The following is an 18,418-nucleotide window of genomic DNA, read 5'->3' as shown; positions in this document are numbered from 1 at the left end:
TTTACTCGTAGAACACCTTTATTTAAGTCGTGTCACTATTCACCTTATTTTGTCAAGGTTCGGGAAGGCACCTCTCGTAGTGTGAGGTTCAGACAATGACGCAATAAACAGGTCTAACGGGAAGTCATAAAAAGAATATAAAAAGGCGCAAAAAAAAAAAAAATATTATAGCAACTTAGTCAAAATACCACATTATTATCAGAAGTAATTCATTATGTGACGATCAAAAAAAAAGACAAGAAAAGAAAAAAACTAAAAAAGAAAAAAGTCAGCCCAAAACCGTACCTGAGAGACTATCCAGATGATCACTAAAAAATCAGTCTTCCATCAGGCCAAAAAACCGTACGCGATATATTACAGATACAGACTACAAAAAGGGGGGCGAAAAAATGCAATAAATAGAAAATCCAGCCTCAAATTCCTCCTTACCCCCAAAATACGTACTAAAGAAAATCGGGGAAAAAATAAAACCGAGAGTAGACCCATTCAAAAAACGTAAAATTCGTCCCCTTCTGGAATAGGTACAAAAAGAGAGGGAGGGAGGGAGGGAGAGAGAGGGAGGGAGAAGGGAGGAACAGGGAGGGAGGGAGGGAGGGAGAAGAGGAGGAAGAGGGAGGGAGGGAGGGAGAAGAGGAGGAAGAGGGAGGGAGGGAGGGAAGAGAGGAGGACGGTGTGGAAGAAGGAAGGATATGTGGGTGGTTTGGAGGTACGAAGGACAAGGGTGAGGGGAGGGGGACGGAGACGAGGGAAGAAAGAGAGAGTGAGAGGAGGGAAGGAGAGAAGAGGGGAATGGTGAGACCTAGAGGAAGCAGGGAGGAGAACAGCGAATGGGGGAGGAAGAAGGTATGGACAGAGAAGTGAGAGAGGAAGGGAGAGGACGGAGAGGGTGAGTGTTAACATGTGGACTGGAAGAAAGGAGGGGGATGGCGTGAAGAAAAGAAGAAAAGGTAACGTACGGGAAAGGATGGGGAAGGGATGGGATGGGATGGGAAGGGAAGGGAAAGGAAGAGAAGGGAAGGGAAAGGAAGAGAAGGGAAGGGATGGGAAGAGAAGGGAAGGAACTAGAGACAGGAGGAGAAGGGATGAGAGGTGGGACAAAGAAAGAAAGAGGTGCTGAAGGAGAGCAGAAACGGGGATGAGAAGAAGCGAGAAGGCAAAAGCTGAGAAGGTAAAATGAAATGAGGGGAACAGAAAGCATCAGAGGGGAACGTAAGCAAAGGAGTGAAGGAAGAATTTAAGAAAATAAAATGAGATAAAAAGAAAGTAATGGTAAAGTTATGAAGGGGTAAGACGTAAATGAGAGTGGAGATGAAGAGGGGAATAAGTATGAGGGGACAGGCAAGAGGGTGAGAAAAATGTGAAAGGGTGTGAAGAGGGTGAGGGAGGGGCGAACCGAAAAATGGGAAAGGAGTTAGGGGGAGGGGTAAAGGTGAAGGATGGAAAGGATGGAGAGGAGGGGAAAGAGGGAACTATATGAGGTAGCAAGTGGCAGGTCTGGAGAAGGGGGGCGAAAAGAGGGAAGGGTGACAGTCGGTAGGGGATGGAGGAGAAGATGGAGATGGAAGAAACGAAAAGGAAGAGGAGGAAGGAAAAATAATGTAAGATAGATGGAGACTATGAGAAAGAAGATGCATGGTACTAGGAATAGGAGAGAGGAGAGGGAAACAGACGGGGAATGGGAATGGAAAGGGGACTGGGGTGGAGAGAACAGATGAAGGGTGAGAGGTGAAAGACAGAGAAATGAGGGAAGAGGCAGGGAGGGGGAGAGGGAAAGGGAGGAGGAGGGGGAGGGTGGAGGCAGTACCTTCTTTCTGGAGCACCTCGTAAACTGAGAGAAGAGGAGGAAAAAAGTGGAGAGACGGAGGAAAGGGAGAGATGGATAGGGAGATGGCGGCTATGGGAGGAAAAGATGGAGAAGAATAGGGGTAGTAGGGTACGTAAGGGATTGAGACAGAAGGAAAAACGGAGGGTGGGAATGAGAGGAGAAGGAAGGAAATAAAGGAGAGGAAAGGAGGACGATGAGGAGGATGGAGAAGAAACAGAGGGAGGAACAAGAGGATAGAAAGGTGGAAAGAGCAAAGAAAATAGATGTAAGGTGGGGAAAGGGAGGGGACGATCAGCGGTGAGATAGAATTACTGTAAAACGGAAAAGGTGAAGAGAAAAAAAAAACTGGCGCGAGAGAAGGGAATAAGTAAAAGAGATGAAAGATAACCAGGGAGAGGAAGAAGTGAGACAAAGATGAAAAGGGGGGGAGGACGAGTGATAGAAACTGCAACGAATTATTAGGGAGGCAGAGAGACGGGGAAACACTGCTAAAGAAGTAGTTACACAGGAGATACAGATTAATCCATTCAACAGGAGAACATTTATTTTCATTTATTCTTGCTGCTCTCAAACGCATTTATTCAAACTTTTCAAAACCGGAGTAAGATAAAGCCTTCACTAATCCACATACTAAGATAAGCTTTTCGCAATCTGAAGGAACAAAAAACAAAAATGCCCGATGTCAGTACAAGGAAATTCCATAAAGACGCCACCGTAATGATGGGGTAAACAGTGAGAGATAGAGAAACTAGAGCAAGAGGGAGAAGGCAGACAAAAAATAAAAACAAGAGCAAAAACAACAACAAGGAGGGTACCTGCTTGCACCAACTAATACTTCATTATATCTGCCATTCACAGACAATATCATTAAGACTGAACGTTTTAACCTGGAGAGATTCAATACATCACTCATTATCCACTACGCCATTAAAGTCAATATTGATGTGGAATAAAACCGTCTGACACCAGCAGAAATAAAGTAAAATAAAGAGGTCCTGCGGGTCAAAGGGCGTTGGATATTTCACCTGTATGAGAGAAAGAATAGAGGAAAAAGTAAAAATGGATACTGAGCCGTAGAAAAATGAGAGAGAGAGAGAGAGAGAGAGAGAGAGAAATTACCAAGAAATAAATCTATTAAAATGATCAGTGTGAAATGTGTAATAAAGAAACATTCTAAGTGTGTGTGTGTGTGTGTGTGTGTGTGTGTGTGTGTGTGTGTGTGTGTGTGTGTGTGTGTGTGTGTGTGTGTGTGTGTGTGTGTGTGTGTGTGTGTGTGTGTGTGTGTGTGTGTGTGTGTGTGTGTGTGTGTGTGTGTGTGTGTGTGTGTGTGTGTGTGTGTGTGTGTGTGTGTGTGTGTGTGTGTGTGTGTGTGTGTGTGTGTGTGTGTGTGTGTGTGTGTGTGTGTGTGTGTGTGTGTGTGTGTGTGTGTGTGTGTGTGTGTGTGTGTGTGTGTGGATGGGGATGGAGAGATAGATGGAGGGAAGGATGGAGAGAAGGAGGTGTCGCGTTCTTTACGACCCTACCGTCCGGCATACATGATGAGACGGTAGACAAGACCCCCCCCAACTCTCTCTCTCTCTCTCTCTCTCTCTCTCTCTCATTTTATATTTTTTCACTTTATACATTTTAATCCGTTTCACCTGTCTCTTACTTCCTTATTTATTTCACTTTTATGTTCTCTTCCGAAATATTTCTCTCTCTCTCTCTCTCTCTCTCTCTCTCTCTCTCTCTCTCTCTTTCTCTCTCTCTCTCCTTGGTTTACGAGGCGGAGAGGGAGGGTTCTGTGCCCCCCTTTTTTTCCTCCCCCTCCCCCTCCATCCGTCCTTCCCTTACCTCTCTTCTTTTCACCCCATATCTGTTCCTCTATTCCTCCATCCACCCTCCCTCACCTCTCCTTTTCTCTCTCTATTCCTCCTTCTGTCTCTCCCTCACATCCCCATCTCTCCTCCCTCTCCATTCTTCTCTCCTCCTCCTCCTCTTTTTCTTCCCCTCCCCCTCCATTTCTCTTCCTCACCTCCCCCTGTCTTTCTCTCCCCCTCCATCCCTCCTCCATCCGTCTCTCCCTCACTTCTCCCTTTTCAGTGTCAGTCTCAGCACGCTTTCTTACGTTTCCCCCCCCCCTCTCTCTCTCTCTCTCTCTCACACACACACACACACACACACACACATGCAAGAAATACCTGAACTCATATACATCATCAAACACGCAAACATGTACAAATAAACACACACACAAACAAACACACAAACAAACACACACACACACACACACACACACACACTGGCATAAGCTGTGCCTAACCTCATCACGAGAGAGAGAGAGAGAGAGAGAGAGAGAGAGAGAGAGAGAGAGAGAGTGATGTAATGTGGGAGGGAGATGTGGAGGAGAAGAAAAAGTAAGAGGAGGGGAGTGAGGGAGGGAATGACGTAAGCAAGGAAGTGATGACTGGAGATAGGAAGGGGGAGGTAGGAGGGATAAAGGAAATAAAAGGGAGGGTGTAACAGGGAAGGAGGGAGTTCAGTAGGAAAGCTGAGAAGGAAAGTTGGATGGAAGGAAAGAAGAGATGAAGGAAGATTAAAATAAAATGTAGGTTGGGGGCACGGAGGGAAGGAAAATGTGAGAGGAAGGAAGGAAGGAAGGATGGGGGTAAGTAGGAAATAAGGAAGGAAGGAAGGAAGGAAACGCGGGAGGGTGGAAAGAGAGGAAGTGGGTAAGAAGAAAGGGAGAGTGATGTAATAAGCATGAGGGAGGGAAGGAAAGAGTTAGGAAGAGAAGAAATGAGAGAGAGAGAGAGAGAGAGAATTACGAAAGCAGAAGGAAAAGGGAGGAGGATGATGAGACGGAAGGATATATAAAGGAAGGAACGAGGGAAGGGAGGAAGGAAGGAGGAAAGAAAGGAAGGAAGGAAGGAAGGAAGAGGAGGAGGAGGATGGATGGAGGGAGGGAAGGAGGCAGTAAAGGGGAGGCAAGAAGAGAGGAAGTGAGGTACGGTAGGCAAGAAGGTATGATGGGGAGGATGGAAGGGAGGCAAGAATACATGAATATAGGGAAGGAGGAAATGGGGAAGGAGGAAGGAGCACAACGAGAGGGAAGAAGGAGGGGGGGAATGGAGGATGAAATGCTGGGAGAGGGAGAGTGGATGAGTGAAGGAAGAAGAGAAGGGAGGGAGTGAAGGAAAAGTAGAGGCACGTAGAGAAGGGAGAGAATGTGGAGGAACGAAGAGAAGGAAAGAAGGGGAGTAGGGAAGGAGAGCAGGAAGGGAGGGCTAAGAGTGGAAGGACGCTGAGAAGGGAGGGAATGTGGGAAAGAAGGGGTTAGGGAAGGAACTGTGGGAAGGGAGAGAAGGAGGGGCGATAAGGAGGGAGGTATGAAATGAGAGAGGAGCAAAGTAGAGAAAGGAGGGAGAGTAGAGGGAGAAGGAGTGTAGGAAAGTGGAGGAAGGGAGGGAGGGAGTGGAGGATGGAATAAAGATAAGGGGAGTGAAGTGTGGAATGAAGGCGGTGAATGCGGAACGAAGATGGAGAAGGGAATGAGGGAGAGTGGTGAAAAGGAAGGAAGGAAGGGAGGGAAGACTGGGAAGAGGAAAGGGAGGTAGGGAGGAAGGACTGGGGATAGGGAGGAGAGGTAGGGAGGGAGGAGAGGTAGGGAGAGAGGATTGGGGAGAGGGAGGGGAGATAGGGAGGGAGGAATTAAGAACAGAAGACCGGGCCTGAATCCATAAAAACCATCCTGGATTTGGTGGGAAAAAGTAGAGAGAGAGAGAGAGAGAGAGAGAGAGATGGAAGGGAAAAGGAAAAATGATTAAGCAAGCAGGAAAACTACAAAGATGGAAAGGAAAGGGGGGAGATGATACGATTGAGAAGAAAGAATGGAAAAGGGAGAGACGTGACGAAAGATGGGAAGTGCAAAGAAAGAGAGAAAAGAGAAAGATAAGAAGACAAAAGGATAATGCAAATAAACAAAGGAAAAAGGAAAAGTAGGGAAAGGCAAGAAAGGAAAATTATAAAAGGAAAAGACAAGAAAGAAGGGAAAATGCAGAGAAAAGTCACCGAAATAGGAAGGAGGAAAAGGGGTAAATGAGGACGGGAAAAGATGGAGGTAAAGAAAAGGCAAGGAAATGGAAGCAAGGAGAGGAAATGAGGAAAATGTAAAGAATGCACGACAAGAAAAGGTAAAGACAGGAAACACTGGAAAAGCAACACGAGAAAAGGATGGAAAGACAGAGAAGGAACGGGAGGAAAGAAGAGGCAATAACGGACACTACACGAATGAATGAAAGAGTAGAGTGAAAAGAGGAAAGAAAGAAGGGTAAGGCAGGTGACGAGGGAAGGGAAAATAAAACGAAGGTAGGGAGGACCAGGGAAAATAAAAGGAAAGGATATGGTACAGGTAAAAAGGAAAAATGAAGTCTACAGATGAGGATAGACAAATGGGGAGAAATGGGGGAGAGAGAGAGAGAGAGAGAGAGAGAGAGAGAGAGAGAGTACAGGGAAATATATTGAGCAAAAAAATGTCACTGAGATCTTTACCCAGAAATCCTTTGGGCAACCAGAGCGTCCAGCCTATAGGGGAAAACCAGACATGTGCACTCAAGCGAAGAGCAGAGTAATGGAAATAAATATTACTATGAACCTCTCTATAATTACCATCATGGGACTTAGGTCTGATTTAACATGTCAATGTTTTACTGGAAAAACTCAACTTTTGTTGACGTGGCCACTAATCGAATAAAAAGTACCTGTAATTATTTGCGATATCCGGCTGTATAAACTATTTTTCCAACAAAACAGAAGGCCATGATCATTATCAAACACTATCAATCGTTTCATGATCAATACAGATATTACTACTACTGTTACCACCACCACCACCATTACTATTACTACTACTACTTCTACTACTAATAATAATAATAACAATAATAATTTCCATCCATCCATCATCCAATCCTATGTTGCCCTATGAGGAGCGTAAGAACCCTGGGCTAGGCAGTTGGTCCTGAGATGTAAGATAATAATAATACATAATAATAATAATAATAATAATAATAATAAATAATAATAATAATTAGTAGTAGTAGTAGTAGTAATAATAATAATAATAATAATAATAATAATATAACAATGTCCACAAATCTCTCAGCACCTTGGAAGTATCGAATTATCCATATTTCCATAACTTTTACCATTTATGCATTAAGCTAATCCTCAACACTGGTGCTGGCGAGGGAGCCCTCACGTGGGGGCACCAATATACCCGGACGGATCCACCGAAAGGTTATACCAACATCTCTCATCTGCTTCCCTATCCCCCAAATGGAGAATGTTGGACTGCAGGACAACTAAAGCCTGCAGTCCGCCTACTTCGCGTTTCAGACGATCCTGGGCGCCTAACGACAACACTCAACAATAACAATAATTATGCAAGACCTTTAAAGCCTCTAGCTGTATAACAACACAACCTCCACCATTAATATTTGCTACTTAAAGAAAATTTCTGTAACTACCACAATATAATTACTCACGCATGCTCAACTATCAGTACAAGGAATATCACCAATTATTCAAACATCGTCAGCAATATATATGTGCAAAATTTTAAACATTCTAACATTCTCGTCAGTCGATATCACAAACATCAACTCTTACCCTTTGGTACTAAATTCTTGACAAATCCTAACTACATCATTCAGGTGAGGATAATCAAAGCATCCCAAGAGATAAGCAGGACAATTCTGAAACATCTGACTCCTAAATTTCTTCCTAATCTTTCTTTCGTAACCAGAGTGATATAGCTTAAATAAGTCTATAGTAAACGTGCATAGTTAGCTGGGGCCATATAAGACATCCATAGTATCAATAATGCAACTTCATTTATCACCTGATATTGCAGTTCTTCAATTTATTCAAACTTCTTCAGCAATAAATACTTTCAAAATCATTATCATTCAAACATTTTCACCTTCTGATGGTTGTAACTTCCTTTAACGACTGACGTATCCTTAATCTGCAATATTAATTAATACCTAAATAATTTTTTTTATCAATATTTATAACATTACTCAAATATCCTTAGCTATCAATAATTGCAATCTCATCAATTATTATTCAATCTCATCTAGCAAAATTGGTAACATTTTAATTATTCACACAATCTGAACTATCACTATTTCAAACATCATAAGCTAATATTCAAATATTCTGAGCTATCAATGTTTCCAACTCCATTAACCATCGTATATCAACAATACCTTTTAATTACCAACATATCCTCGCCTATCAGTATAAGCATCTTAATCACTCAATCATCATAAACTATCAGTATCAAGTATACAGTATTTTTCTATTACTCCAGCAGTTATGACTATCAATGCCAACAACACTGATACAAGCATCCCTATCAACATATTTAATTACTCAAATGTTCACTGCAATTAATATCTACAACTGGACAATAAAAAAACAAAACACCTCAACAGGGTAAGGCAAACCTGTCACTCTATTTTACGTTCCGCTACACATTTTTCAACAGATTTTCTTCCTGTGTCTTCTCTCGTCCTCTACAACCTCTTCCCTCCTGCCAGTCTCTGCTTCCTTCCCTGTCTCTCGTTTTTACTCGTTTCTCTCAATGACTCTTCGGAAAGTTTGTTCATCTCCCTCCTCTTTTCTCCCCTCCTCCTTACTCCTTCTATGTGTCTTTCTCGTTTACTCTTTTACTTACATCTTTCCTCTAACTCGTTTCTCTCAATGGTTTTATGGAAAGTTTCTTCGTGTTACCCCCCCTCCTCTCTCTCTTCCTCCCTCTTTTACCTACTATTTTTTTTCTTTCTTTCTCTTCCTTGCTTATTCTTTTCATTCCTTTCTCTCCTTTATATTCGTTTCTGTCACTTACGAGGCAAAGTTTGTTTATCTTTCCCTTTCTTTCTTCTTTTGCTCTCTCACCTGATTAACTTTCTTCACTTGCTCCTTGTTTACTCTTTGCTTTATTGTCTCATTTTTATTCATTAAATTTTTCTTTCTCTCCACCCCTTAATCTGCATCTCATCCTACCTCCTCCTTCTTTAATCTATCCTTTCTTGTCTTCGTTTCTCACAATAACTCTCTTCAGTCTGCGCCTCTTCCCCTTTCACTTGCTTTATTACCAGCATTTTTCCCAATTTCTTTCTCATTAACTCTTTCTTTGCATGTCTCTCCTTCTTCGTTTCTACTAATGTCTCTAAAGTTTCTTCATCTCTACCACTTTCTTCTCCTCGCCTCCTTACCTACTTTCTTCTTCAATCTCTTCCTCGTTCAATCATTCCTTTCGTGTCTCTCCTTTTCCTTCGTATCTCTCAATGACTCTCATCTGTCTTTTCCCGCCTTCCCTTTTCCCGCACTCCCACACTCCCCCCCTCCCACGTCTTTCCTTCCATCCATCCTTTCCAAGCATTTCTTCATTTCCTGTCTGCCTCTTTTTCCTACCCCTCCATCTCCTTTTCCTTCTCCCCCTCGCTGGTCTCACCCACTCTCTTTCCTTTCCCTTCACCCTTTCCAAACGTTTATTTATTTCCTGTCTTTGCCTCTCCCTACACTTCCCATTTCTTTCCTTTCTTCCTGTCCTGTCTCACCCTTCCTTCATTACTTCCTTCTCTCCAACCTTTTCCACCATTTTCTTTATTTCCACTGATTTTCACTCCTTTTCGTTCCATTCCCCTCCTTTCCATTCATCTACTTTCCTTGTCTTGCCTTTCCTTTCCATTCCTTCTAGTTCAACCTTCCTTTTGTCTTCCATTCTCTCCCTCCTCTCTCGCCATTTTTTATATTCTTCTGTCTTTGCCTCCTTTCCTGTCCTACCCTATCCTTTTGCCTTCCCTTCAACCCCTCATCCTTCTCTCCTCCCTCTGGCTTTCCTCTCCCGCCATCGTTTCCCATTTTGCTTTTCCTGTTTTTGCCTCCTTTCTTTTTCCTTCCCTTTCTTAATCATTCTACCTCTGCATCACCCTCCCACGTTTCTCTTTCCCCTCCCTCCCTCTGGTTTTTTATTTCCTCTGTTTTCTGCCTACTTTCCTATCCTTCCCTTTCTGATTCCTTCTTCCTCTGCCTCCCACGCTCTCCTCCCTCTCCGCCTGCCTCCTCTTTCACCCTCATGGCCTTAACACATCAACAATAAATAACCTTCCATGTCTCTCCGTGATCCCCGACCGTCCCCCCTGCATACTAACTCTTGGATTAGGCGACCACCTCCTCCTACACCAGAAGAAAATGGAGGCCCGGCTGTCATGGAGAAAACGGAGATACAATAACCATCCGTCAACCATGCTCCTTCTTTTGTGAAAACTATAATGGAAATGCAGCTACCATGCAGAAAAACGAGGGGGAAAAACTGGAATCGATGCTCAAATTGAATAACTTTTTTTGGCTAATAGAATGTTCTTTTTTTCTCTCTTTTTTGTACCTTAGACACAAAAATATTTAATGTTTCGTCGCACATTTTATTTATTTATTTATTTATTTATTTTTTTTGAGAGACAAAAAACCTCGCCTCACTCGGTACGTCTCTAAGCCTTCGTATTTCAACGTAATTTAAAGGAGAAAAAATATAATTCAAGGAACTATACTGAACATACGGTACTTATAAAACATTAATATACAGGTAACGTCCTAGGTATCAATTAAACCACGATACGGAAAGAGTCTGCTCTGTGCTTCCCCACTGTTATTATTGCTTCACACTTCTTGGCTCCTATGACTCACTCTGCTTAATAAAATACTGCTGTTGTTCCGATCATGAAAGGATAAAAAAAAAATTTACCAGCTATTCCACGGTTAATGAGAGCTTCTACGAGACGGTAACATGGGATAAGACACATGTTATGGAAGGTTACCGACGCATCAATGACGGACACAACATCATTACCAAACTATCCTTAAAATTCAGGGTTTTCAAAATTTGGCCACATTATACAACTTCCTTCATGAGATTTCAACAAACACTATATGCCATGAAATAATGATGATGATGATGATGATGATGATGATGATGATGATGATGATGATGATGATGATGATGATGATGATAATAATAATAATAATAATAATAATAATAATAATAATTTTAAAAATAATGTCATCACAAAAAATAACAGAAAATCCAAGAGGGAAGTAACAAAGATAATCAAGAAAATGCTGACGTGATGCAGATTATAAAAAAAAAGGAAAAATCTGACCCGAAAACGTAACGACTGATGAATACAAATTAAAAAAGAGGAAAACTAAACTATACATCAAGATATGACCTCAGGCATTAGCTTTAGATGGTACACACACACACACACACACACACACACACACACACACACACACACACACACACACACACACACACACACACACACCTCTAAAAACCCTCCCGACTCCCAACTCTCCACACCAACCCCCCCACCACCACGAACTCCACAACACAAGTCATATTTAGGGCAACACAAGACAACCCTCCCGGACACCGTGATGTATAGCAAACCGTACCTCCAGACATTAGCCGGTACGTGACCCGGATCCACCACGCCAGGCCCCGCTACGTCAAGCTGGGATGTATATGGGTTGTGTGGTGGATTTTACGTCTCCGGGTTGATACGGGCGGGGGATGACGAATAACTTTACTGGTCAGACTACGGTGAAGGCAAAATTATCCCGGACATTTATGGTGACGTCTTTTATATATGGACGCATATTTTTTTTTCTTCCTACAGCGACGAGGCTCTTGCTACTTTGCTAAATTCAAAATAGTCGCCACACGATAATTCTGATAAACAATGTAGCTAATACAGGACCCATGCAGTTTTTTATACTCCTCCCTCTTACAAATTTAAACTCAATTTTTACATTTTAAACAAAGCGTAAAGAAAACTACCCAAACGAGAAAATAAAGTGGAATGTATTTGTAGATTCCTTCCTCTAGCAACTTTATACTCAGTGCCTATCCATTCAACACTAAATTTCTGGCATCCGAAGTTCCTAATAATAGCAGAACAACTTTTTCTTTCCAAAATACTTTCTACAGACTCCATCTTACCATATATTATACTTCTCCCGCCCGTTTCATCCTCTCGGTCGTCTCCTTCCCCTCCTTCACTTTCCCTCAATCTCCCCTTCTCCCCCATCCAGCACCCACTTCACTCTCTCCACCACACATTTTCGCCTCCTTTACCCTCTCTTTCCCTCTCGCACTTTCTGATTCTTTCATCCCTTCTGATTCTTACATTCTCTCTCTCTCTCTCTCCACACTTCGCCTTTCCTAATACATGCTATCTCCTTCAGTACGGTCTCTCTTGCAGTTTAATAAAATCGTCTGGTTGTGATAAGAATTAAGGTACGAGAGGTCATGTTTGTCTGTTCTCCAGTACGAGGGCCTCTCATGACAAATGTAAGCGTTTGGAAGTAGGAAGAAAACAATATACACAGTACATACAGTACATGTATACAGTATACACACACATATATATATATATATATATATATATATATATATATATATATATATATATATATATATATATATATATATATATATATATATATATATATATATATATATATATATATATATATATATATATATATATATATATATATATATATATGGAGCCTCTGTGGTACAGTGGTAAAGTGTGCGTTTTCGTACACTGAAGAAAGAGGGTTCGCGCCCCGCCCGGGTAATAAACTTTGGGAGCGTTCTTCTGGCCACGTACCGCTTTGCCGAACATCAGGGGTGCTGTGGTTGAACCAGTGTCGCGTACCGTAATGTATGCTTGCACCCAGTAGGCTTGCGCGGACCGATTATACTTGGTTCACAGACTACACACACATCCAAAGCCAGTCCAACACTACAATTACACTTACAAGCACTTCTCACCCTACACACAATCTCTACCAGACAGCCTAAGCCACTTGGTAGAGATACATTGGCTGTATCGTCCCCACTTCGGTCGGGATAGGCCGGTCCTGCAGTGGACACTCAAAAGGCTGATGATATATATATATATAATGTTACATGCTTCATCGCAAGTGGTTAGGCTTCTGCGCTGCCCATCGCTCCAAATATTTCTCTCCCCTTGCATTTTTTTCTTTCTTGCATTTCTTCCATTTACCTACAAAACAGTCTGAATGTGTATAAGAGAGTTATCCGACCATGTCAGACATATGCAAGCCGGTCGCTATAATACACGCATGTACCCCATTAGTATACTCTCCGTTTAGCACTTTCCGTATTTCCCTGTGACTGGTGGTGAAAGCTCCAGGAGACGGCAGTGACATTGGCAAGGGTTCAGTCTCTAAAGGGTGACGGGAGGCTTTTCCGTCCTGTTATACCACTAAGGGACGTGGGCCCGTCATGTACTTTTAACAACTTCATTACGATGACATTCTACGTCACTCTTGCCCACCACCAGACGATGCTATTCAGATGGAGGGGTTAAACACAGCCTTCATTAACCTCAACACCCGAGTAAAATCGTCCTAGTGGTGGCTGTAATACGAGACAAAAAAAAAAAAAAAATGATACTGAAGCAGTTAAGTGTAATGGAATAATGCAGGTTCTTGGATAGGCTTTGCTGTTACTATTTAACTTACTGCTACTAAGCTTCCTTGTCCGCATCCTTTCTTTTTTAAGTCGTCCCTTCACTACAGATATATTACTTTGGCGGTAGATAGAATAATACAAGAAAGGCGAAACTGTGCTCATGGTGTTACGGGAGACTTACTTTTCACCCATTCACTATGAAGGGTTTCTCCTATGCTCAATAAAAACGTAAAGGGGTAGTAACAGTATTTTTTTTTTAAGGCATGACTGTGTTGAGTTACTTTCCTTCTTTTTTTCCCCTGCACCTTCCATTCTACTTCCCTCCTATCTCTTCTTTCTCCTCACTTTATCGGCTCACCTCCCTTGATATATCCCTCTCCTGTAACTCCTGATTCGTTATCGTTGTTTGCCACCTAGATTAGATACCATGGTTATAACACACTATGACAAACAGCCTCGAAAGGACCAATAGGTGTACTGATATTTGCTCTCCTTTGTATCCCATTTCTTCCACCTCCCTATACATGTCAATCTCTTCTCACCCTTATTCTTCCTCCAAGCTCCTTTACTATTCCACCTTCTTCTTCCCGTCTCGCCCTTCACGCCCATTTTACCCATTGTCCCCGTACAGTATGTGATTCCTCTCCTAACTTCTGTTTACTTCTCCGATAAACTACTACTGTATTTCTTCCTCTCTTCCATTCCTTCCCAATACGCATCTTACTCTGCTCCTTCTCCCTGTATGCGCTTTGCTCTCTCCCGTTCCTACACAGATTCTCTCTCTCTCTGCCTCCGCCTTCTCCTTCTACGCTCTTTCTCCCCCTCCTTCTCTTCCATCCTCTCCGTCTTCCCTTCCTCCCTCCCTACACTTTTTCCCTCCCCTACTCCTCCCTGCCCCTTCTCATCGGGCCGTAAAATAAATATAATCAATAATATTTACATGTCGGAGTCTGGCGGTGTCACGTAGCAGCCATAATGCTAAACTGACCCCCCTCGCTTCCTTTCCCCTTCTCTTCAGTTTTAGTCTTCCCTCTCTTTCTATTCTCCATCTCTTTTTCTCTCTTGCCTCTTCCATCAATTACGTTTTCATAGTTTCCATATTAAGTCTCCTTCTGATTCCTTCTATCTATGTCTTCTTTGTTGACTGTCTTTTATTACCTCCTTCCCTACTTCTCTGTTTTCCTTTCCCCCTTTTCTTTTTGCTGCATATATTGTTTTCGTCTTTTTCACCATTTTCAGCTAATTTTTCACAATACACAACCAGTATATCCCTTTCTCCCATCTTATATCCCTTGCTGTATATTTTCCTCCACTCTCTTCATCAGTTTTCTCTCTCTACTTCACCCCCTCCATCTCCGTTTTTCTTCTGTTTCCCTTCTTTATCTTCTCTCACCTCTTTCTCATTTTTCGCCTCATAATTTCCATCCCTTATCCCCCTTTCTCTTACTTTATATTGCTTTTTTTTATTTTCCCTTATTGTCTCTTCCCACTTCTTATCCTAAACCTCCCTTTTCCCTTTTCCGTTTCCCCTTTTTCCGTTCGACATCTTTTCTATCCAGTTTCCTACTTCCTCCCTGATTCTCCCTTTTTTCTCTTCTTCTTTCCTACTGCCATTCTTTGTCTGTTTCCTCATCCTATACTTCTAAACTACTTTTTTTCCCTCTTCTCTTTCTGAGTCTTCTTTCATCCCTTTTCTGCCAATCACCCCTTCTTTATTTTCCATTCTCTCTCTCCATTCTACATATTTTTTCCCCTCTTTTTGTTAATATTCTCTCCCTCCTTTTTCTTCCTCTGTTCTTCTTTTCCCTCCCTTCCTTACCCTTCAATCTTCTGATCCTACCCTATTTTCCTCTCTTCTCATCTCCCCTTTTCTCCCTGTTACGTCCTTCTTTCTCCAAATTTCTTTCCACTTATATAATTATTTATTTTGTTCACTCTTTCTTCCATCTTCTCTCTACTCTCCCACTCTCTTTTCTCGGACCATTTCTTTTCCTTCTATCCACTGCCTTCTCCTTTCCCCATTCTCATCCCATTTCATCCTTATTTTCCAACTAAAATATTTACCCTTTTGCATTCTTTCAAGATTGTTTTACGCCGTTAATAATATCCCCCAACCTCCTTTACTTCCACATTATTTTTCTCCCTTCTCTATCATTTCTACCTCACATTAATTTCCCCACGATTATGCACTATGTTCTTAGTTTGTCTTTAGTATTCTTAACATCAGCTATACTTTCGCTATTATGCTTATCCGTTACTGTTATCTTCACTTATTTTTACTGAAACCCTTTTTGCCATGATCTCTTATGTCGCAATTACCTGAATTCGTGCTTCATTCAATAAATACTGACCTACTATGCATCTTTTACTACTCCTAGTTATTCTTTACACTCAGGTCAAACAATTCCAAACCAAAACACCAACGCCAACCACTACAGCCAGAGGACGTACTTTTCATTTAAATCATAACAACCTGTTCCAGCTTAGAATTTTCTTTTCAAACTGGAGGTGTTACAGTTTTAATTAACCCATCACTACGGGCTCTCCTGTGCTGAATAATGTCGTCTGGCATTGGCACAAACACTACAACAGTACGATATCGTGCTGACGTGGTTAAGCACAGACTGGACAACCTCCGGATTTGTGGTGTGTCTGTCACCCACACAGCCACTGTAAACACTCGGGTAGTATTATTAAGACTTACAGCAGGAAAGTGTAACTCCTCAAAATTTTAGGTAAATTCCGAAATATGTAATGCTGACAGAGCTCGTCTAACATTTCTAGGCCATTACTGTACTAATAACACTGTAATGTATGATGCAGGTGACTACAATTACCAAGGGTGTTCCATCATTGATCGTCAATAAATAGGGGCTTCTTTACATCATACGGTACTGTGCTTTAATACAGTTATTTTTGGGATCAATCATACAAATTACAGGAGTGGATCATCCCTAATCACTCGCTACAGATGGAACGTAATCAATTATCTAATCTTGGAAATAATATGACCATCTTCAGACCCGGCCCACCCAGTTCAGCTTATACCCAATCCATCCCCAATCACCAGCTAGAGACCGAACGCAACCCCTTGTCCCATCAGCGGAGAGTTACCATTACCGTGCCGCCCCTCCAGCTCTCCTTATTGTATCGTATGGGACAGGCTGGAGGGAGAGCGTCATTCGCATGTCACTGCCGCGTTTGTCACGGGATGCGGGTGAAATATGTAAAATGGTCCTGGACGTTTTTGGTATTCTGGTGTTTTGTAATCAACTTGGCGGTGTGCTGGATTTATGTAATGGAGACTGAGTTCTTATCCCCCCCCACTCTTTCTCTCGTATAAACACACACACACACACACACACACACACACACACACACACACACACACACACACACACACACATTCCTTTAGAATCGTTGCAGACAAATAACCATATAATAACTTGTGTTTTAAATTTTCTGTACATAAAGTAAATCTGGCGTACAGCCCGGCATTATAAGACGTACAGGACTACCTGTTATTAAAGAACCGACAGGCGTTGGTTCAGCAAGTGCCAAGGTCTATAGTTTCTCGTTTCATCTTAAAAAATCACTTCTCAATCTCCACCTCCTTCTTAGCGTCGTCTCAATTGGTTTACTCATTGTTAGGAAAACATTTTTAAAGGACGCCATACTAAGATTTATCTAGCTAGAAGTAGAGAGGAACGTTGCAACCAAATAAAGGTTCGTCTTCAGAAGTGTTTTCGTCAAATGACTCTCAGCTTTCGTTGTCTAATCATAATTCACTAGTAATGCTGATAACTGAGAAGCAAAACATGACGAAATAAAACTAGTATAAAGGCATAAAGACACAGATTCAAAGGTGCACAAATAAAAAGGCTGGCGTCCACATCACAGGTCTGCAACGAGTCCGTGCAAGCAAGGTTGTAATTTTGAACTTTTCAGTTACATTTGGCTCGTTTATGGAAAGATGACTAATTCCACTGGAAGCAAGATTTCATAACAGTAAAAATATGTACGACATGCAATGACTGCCCTAATCCCTCAGAAGTATTTTGGTGCTATGTTCTTGACAAGCGGAAATATTTATGAAAATTTTCAGCTGTCTGGCTCTTTCTGAGGAAAAGTTTGGTACCAATGGAAGGCAGTTTCAAAAAAATTTCAAATTAGCATGGCATGCCACGACTGTTTCAACAGCTGAGAAGAAAACAATATTTGGTACCGGTACTTCTCAAGCAGGGAAATTACACGAGCCATATAGGCCAAGAATTTACACGCTAAATTACCGCTGAAGTAGCTGCAGTGATATCGCTCGCTCCGCTCGGTCAAAAAAAAATAATAATAAAATAAAATAAAATAAATACATAACAAATCGAAAGAATAAAAGCAATCAGCAACATACCTAGTGATCCTCATAAGACTGTTAACTCAAAAGTCTGTATCTTACCAGCCTGTTACCTTACCAGTTTGTTATCACATGGGGTCTGTTATCTCACCAAGTTTGTCGTAAAAAACTGTCTTCATACGAGTCTGGTATCTTAGGAGGATATTACCTTCCAAGTCAGTTTTCTCACGAGGATTTTCTTACACGTTTATTTTCTGGGGAAGTCAACTTACATGCCAGTTACTTGACGAGGTTGTTGCCTTACGAGTTTCTTTCAAGTTAATTCTGTTACCTTGTATGCGTTTGTTAAGGATTCTACTGGTTAACTTATGAATTTGTTGTTGTATTTTATAACACATCCCTGGCTGTTACCTGACGATTCTGTCGAGTATATCTGAGTCTCCTGCATATTATGAATGTTACAGTACCCCTACGAGTCTTACTTCACAAGGCTGTTATCTTAGGAATAGGTTTATTGCCTTCCGAGACCGCTTATATCTCCGCAACATGTGCAATCACACACACACACACACACACACACACACATACACACCTTTCTTTTGCTAAGAGGTCTGGCGAGAAGCTTTGACCCCTATTCTGTATGTTCTATTTCAATAACCAAGTATTATTTTTTTCAGACTAACGTCTC

At 41.8% G+C, this 18,418-nt stretch overlaps 1 protein-coding gene across 1 annotated transcript in view; it reads right to left on the bottom strand.

The window, feature by feature from the left end:
- NfI (Nuclear factor I) overlaps positions 1 to 18,418 on the bottom strand; it is a 483,234-nt gene that overhangs the window by 364,500 nt on the left and 100,316 nt on the right. The window lies entirely within an intron of this gene.

Source organism: Coenobita brevimanus, chromosome 65, assembly GCF_032717465.1.
Source record: "Coenobita brevimanus isolate Jiangsu-jjx chromosome 65, ASM3271746v2, whole genome shotgun sequence".
NCBI classification, from domain to species: Eukaryota; Metazoa; Arthropoda; class Malacostraca; order Decapoda; family Coenobitidae; genus Coenobita; species Coenobita brevimanus.
This window is presented reverse-complemented; position numbering and strand designations above follow the sequence as displayed.